Genomic DNA, 6,000 nt, shown 5'->3' with positions numbered 1-6,000 from the left:
CGGCTGTGCTGCCGCGGAGGCCTCACCGCCCCTTACTATTCCCACCGCTGGCCAGGCCCTGCGGCCATGGTAGCCTCACACCGCAGCCGAACTAGTGAACCCTCGTACTCCTCTCCGCGCGGGCTTCCACTGCCCGTCTTCCCCGACTCCGCGTCGTCCCTTTCCTAGGCCTCGTGGTCGTCCACCGCCCTGGTGCTCTCGGCGTGGCATGGTCAACGTGGTCAAGGAACGACTTCCATCGAAAGAGTACTATACGTGGAGAGGCTAACAGCTGGGTCCACGGCAGCCGTAAGGAAGTGCCTCCTTATTACGCGCAAAATAATTATTCCTCCACTTGACAGCAGGGACTCACCGGACAAGCCACCGTATTTCGTGAAAAAAACGTTTCCCCCTGACTACTAGGACCCACCAGCTACATCTTCGCACGCAAGGAAGTGCGTCCGGGCAAAAAAACGATTCGCCCCCCTGACTGCTGGGACCCACCAGCTACATCTTCGCACGCAAGGAAGTGCCTGACAGTCGGGACCCACCTAGTCGACGCGTACGTAGCGTTGTCATTCTGGTCGCGAACGCGTACGTACATACTGGTCGATGTAGAGGCGCCCACTTGTCGTAGTAGAGGCGCGCACGTAGCATGTACACGTACGTACAGCGGCAAGTGTGCAAGAAAGAAAATACGGCCACGTACATACGGGCAGGGTCTCGAACGCCTACTCGCGCATATGTACGGCCAGGGCTCGTGTACATGGCTGGGTCGGAACGGAGAAACTGCGTCGTCGTCGTGTTCATGGGGAGCCAACCGGCTGGGTCGGAACGGAATGCGTCGTCGTGTTCATCGGAAGGGCTTGGACGGAACAGCCGATAGAAACGAGGCCTGGCGTACCGCAGAACGGAGGAAACGCCCTTGTGTTCGACCGGCCACGGTCGAAACGGGATCCTGTTCATCGGGAGGGGTCTGGCGTACCGCAAAACGGAGGAAACGAACCTCCTACGGTCGAAACGGGGGTCCTGTTGATCGGGAGAGGTGTGGCGTACCGCAAAACAGAGGAAACGGACTTGTGTTGGAGCGCTACGGTCGAAACGGGGGTCCTGTTCATCGGGAGGGGTGTGGCGTACCGCAAAACGGGACTCCACGGGATACTGTTCATCTCCACCGTCGACCCCCTCCAGCCTCTATGGGCTACTGTTCATCCACCGTCGACCTCCTCCAGCCTCCACCTGCGACTGTTCATCCACGGGCTCCTGTTCATCCAGCCTCCACCGCGCGTTACTCCACCGGCTACTGCTCAACCAGCCCTCTCCACGGGCTCCTGTTCAACCACCCCTCCACGGGCTACTATTCATCCAGCCCTCCACCGTCTACTGTTCATCCTGCCCTCCACGGGGTGGTCCTGTTCATCCTGCCCTCCACGGGGTCCTGTTAATCCAACCCCAACCGGCTCGATCGATCGGGGTCATGTTCATCCAGAGGCAACACCACAGGGTCCTGTTCATCCACCCCCACCGGGAACTGTTCATCCAAACCCCCCAGCAACGCTCACTGTTCATCCAGAGGTAGCATCGATCGGCTTCAGTTAGCAGCAGTAGCGAAGGAATCGCTCGATCGAGTTCAGTTAACAGCCATCGATCGATCGCTCGGGTTCAGTAACGCGTAGCCTGCAGTGCAATTGCTCGGGTTCAGTTAGAGCCCAACGCCTAGCTCGGGTTCAGTTAGAGCCCAACGCCTCGCACCCACACGCGTGCGTGTACGAGAGAAACGCGCATCGCTCGGCCCCGACCACCCACCGTAACTGGGAACAACCCGATATTTTCCTCGCCCTCGCTTCTACCACGGTTTTTCCCGTCATGGACGGCCCAAAGAATGTCATGCAGCTGCGTCTCCGGCCCGCCCAGGACGAAAAGCCAATTTTCTGTCATGATTTTTTTGTCATAGAAGTAGGACCCCACCACATCTATGATGATACCGTGTTTTGTCACAATTATTGTCATAGAAGTGTCATAAGTATCACAGAAAAAAATTCGTTCGGCCCAAAATGTCACGGATGTGTCTTTTTTTTGTAGTGGCTTCTTATCGCTGCTTTTGAACGACCCCTCGTTGAACGGCCTTGGTTGGCGGTGATGAACGGACTGAGGGGGTGGCGGCTATGAACGGCTTGGCCCTCCCTTGGATTCCACCACGAGGCACTAGGGGAAGATGGGGAAGGGCGCAGTCGATGGCGCTGTGCCACATCAAGGAAATGGGGTTGGGGCCGCAACGACGCTCTAGGGGAGGGAGCCGATCGGCGGCGGCGCGCTGGGAAAGGGAGTCGGTGCGGATCCAGGGTGCTGCTGCAATGAACGACATGCAGTGGTGGCGTAGAACGGCCTGCAGTGATGCCGTCAAACGGCCATGGCGGCAGTGGGGGAGGAGGGCCTCGCTGGTGAGCAGGCCGGTGGCGCGGTGGCGCTTGGCCAGGCGGAGTATGGGGCGGGCGTCGGTTAGGAGGCGTGGGGCAGTGCGTGACTGGGAGGTGGCGGCGGTGCGGCGCCCGAAGGTGGGGGCGGCGCGTTGCCAGAAGGTGGGGCTGGCGCCGGGAAGAAGGTGGGAGGCGGGGCGGCGCCGGGAAGAAGGTGCGAGGCGGGGCGGCGCCGTGAAGAAGGTGGGGGCGGGGCGGCGCTGGGAAGAAGGTGGGGTGCGGGGCGGCGCGAAGAAGATGGGGGCGGGGCGGCGCCGGGATCCAGCCGGGGAGAAGGTGGGAGCGGGGCATCACCGGGGTCCACACAGGGGAGAAGGCGGGGGGCTGGCCATCGCCGGGATCCAGCCGGAGACAGGGATGCGGGAGTGGGTGGGCTGGGTTTTCTTTTTTTTCCTTCACGCCCCTTATAGGCCGAGGGGTAACAGAATAATATTCTGTTACTAGTAACAGAATAGTCTTGTCCTATAACAAAATTAAAGGAAAAAGAAATCATGAACCCAAAACCCCCCAAACCTTTTAGTACCGGTACTAAAGGGCTCCCCGCCCCTGGCGCTGGCACGTGCCACGTGGTGGCCCTTTAGCGACGGTTCATGCAGAACCGGTACTAAAGGGGGGGACCTTTAGTCCCCACCCTTTATTGCCGGTTACAGAACCGGCACTAAAGGGCCTTACGAACCGGTGCTATAGCCCGGTTCTGCACTACTGTAGGATTCCCCTTTCCTTCTCCGAAGTGGGAAAGGGGGAAAGGGAGAGGGAGTAGGAGAGGGAAAGGGAGGCGCCGCACCCTCCCCTAGTCCAATTCGGACTCCCATGGGGGGGAGTGGCCACCCCTTGTGGGCTGTCCCCTCTCTCTCCCGTGGCCCATGAGGCCCATGACTTCCCCCGGGGGATCCGGTAACCCCTGGTACTCCGGAAAAGTACCCGAACCACTCGAAACCATTCCGGTGTCCGAATACCATCTTCCAATATATCAATCTTTACCTCTCGACCATTTCAAGACTCCTCATCGTGTCCGTGATCTCATCCGGGACTCGGAACAATCTTCGGTCACCAAAACACATAACTCGTAATATAAAGCGTCATCGAACGTTAAGCGTGCGGACCCTACGGGTTCGAGAACTATGTAGACATGACCGAGACACATCTTCGGTTAATAACCAATAGCGGAACCTGGATGCTCATATTGGTTCCTACATATTCTACGAAGATCTTTATCGGTCAAACCACAATAACAACATACATTATTCCCTTTGTCATCGGTATGTTCTTGCCCGAGATTCGATCGTCGGTATCCTCATACCTAGTTCAATCTCGTTACCGGCAAGTCTCTTTACTCGTTCCGTAATGCATCATCCCGTAACTAACTCATTAGTCACATTGCTTGCAAGGCTTATAGTGATGTGCACTGCTGAGAGGGCCCAGAGATACCTCTCCGATGCTCAGAGTGACAAATCCTAATATCGATCTATGCCAACCCAACAAACACCTTCGGAGACATCTGTAGAGCATCTTTATAATCACCCAGTTATGTTGTGACGTTTGATAGCACACAAGGTGTTCCTCCGGTATTCAGGAGTTGCATAATCTCATAGTCAGAGGAATATGTATAAGTCATTAAGAAAGCAATAGCAATAAAACTTAACGATCATTATGCTAAGCTAACGGATGGGTCTTGTCCATCACATCATTCTCTAATGATGTGATCCCATTCATCAAATGACAACACATGTCTATGGTCAGGAAACTTAACCATCTTTGATTAACGAGCTAGTCAAGTAGAGGCATACTAGGGACACTCTGTTTTGTCAATGTATTCACACATGTACTAAGTTTCCGGTTAATACAATTCTAGCATGAATAATAAACATTTATCATGATATAAGGAATATAAATAACAACTTTATTATTGCCTCTAGGGCATATTTCCTTCACATTGCACATCCCGGTACACTGCGAGAGGCATTCATATATATGTAGTCATATAATTCAGTTTAATGAGTTGTAAGTAACTTAAACTGTGATGATCATCATTATTAGAGCATTTTCCCAGTGAGGAAAAGAATGATGCAGACCGATGAGTCCTAAAAAAAGTGGGGATGATGTTCATAATATTGTTTTAAAAAAATGAGAGAGAAAATAAAAAAGAGAGAAGTGGCAATGTTACTATCCTTTTACCACACTTGTGCTTCAGAGTAGCACCATGTTATTCATGTAGAGAGTCTGCATAAGTTGTCACTTTCATATACTAGTGGGAATTTTTTACAATCTATAACTTGTCTTGCATATTCCGACGATGAGCTTCTTCAAATGCTCGCGGTCTTCATGAGCAAGCAAGTTGGATGCACACCCAGTTAGTTCAATATAGAGCGTTTTCATACACTTATAGCTCTAGTGCATTTGTTGCATGGCAATCCCTACTCTTCGCATTGATATTGATTGTAAGGCTTCTCCATTGCGTAATGATCCGCCGAGTTGATGCGATACCTTTTCAACTTTTTGTCTTCCCTTATAAACCCCTACCATCATTCTCTTTGCCATACAAAGTGCTAAGTCCATGGCTCACGCTCATGTATTGAGTGGAGTTGAAAACCTGAGGCGAGAAAAAGTATAATACAATTGCTTGGTTTGGCACCTGGGTGTTCATGATTTATATTTTATGCTAGGAAGACCAAGCTATGCCATGCTTACATGATTAAATGACTAGGAATAACGTTCTTTAAGGGCATCTCCAACAGCAACCCGCAAAATTCCTCCCGCATCCGTCCGCGGACACGAATGCGGGAGGACGCCATCCAACCATAGCCGCATCTATTTCAAACTCTTTTTCAACAGACCAGATGAAATTCATGCAAACCCGACGGATTTCCTTCAAGTTCTAATATAGTTTAGATAAACAGACCATATTTCGACCATTTACTAAAACTATAAAAAATAAACCCTATACCGGACAACCACCTCGTAAGTATGATCGACCTGTCCTGTCACACCGCCGTCGGCATCCGTGCCGTTGTCATCGTCCCTCCAGCGGCATAAGGATGTTGGAGGGCCGCGACAGCCCAGTCCAGCGGCTGCCTGACGCTCGCAGAGGAGCCGCTCCGCCTCCTCCTACGGGTTGTGAATGGCCGCCCTGGCCATTGCTGGAGGTGGCCTTGCCCCTTCCGGCGTTGCAGAGCAGTCACTAAGCGACCACGCCTCGCCGACCTTGGCGAGCCCATTGTCAAGACGGCGGCGGCGCCTGGCGGCTGTCTCCGCGGTGGTGACGGAGTGGTCGACCACTGATTACCCACAAGTATAGTGGATCAATCGTAGTCCTTTTGACAAGTAAGAGTGTCGAACCAAACGAGGAGTAGCGGGAAATGATAAGCAGTTTTCAGTAAGGTATTGTCTGCAAGCACTGAAATTATCGGTAACAGAAAGTTTGATAGCAAGGTAATTTGTAACGATCAACAAGTAGCAATTGTTACAAAGGTGCAGTAAGGTAGCCCAATCCTTTTTGTAGCAAAGTACAGGCCGGAACTTTCTCTTATAGCAAGCAAAGCGTTCT

Source organism: Aegilops tauschii, chromosome 4, assembly GCF_002575655.3.
Source record: "Aegilops tauschii subsp. strangulata cultivar AL8/78 chromosome 4, Aet v6.0, whole genome shotgun sequence".
In the NCBI taxonomy this organism is placed as follows: Eukaryota; Viridiplantae; Streptophyta; class Magnoliopsida; order Poales; family Poaceae; genus Aegilops; species Aegilops tauschii.
Note: the sequence above shows the minus strand (reverse complement) of the source record.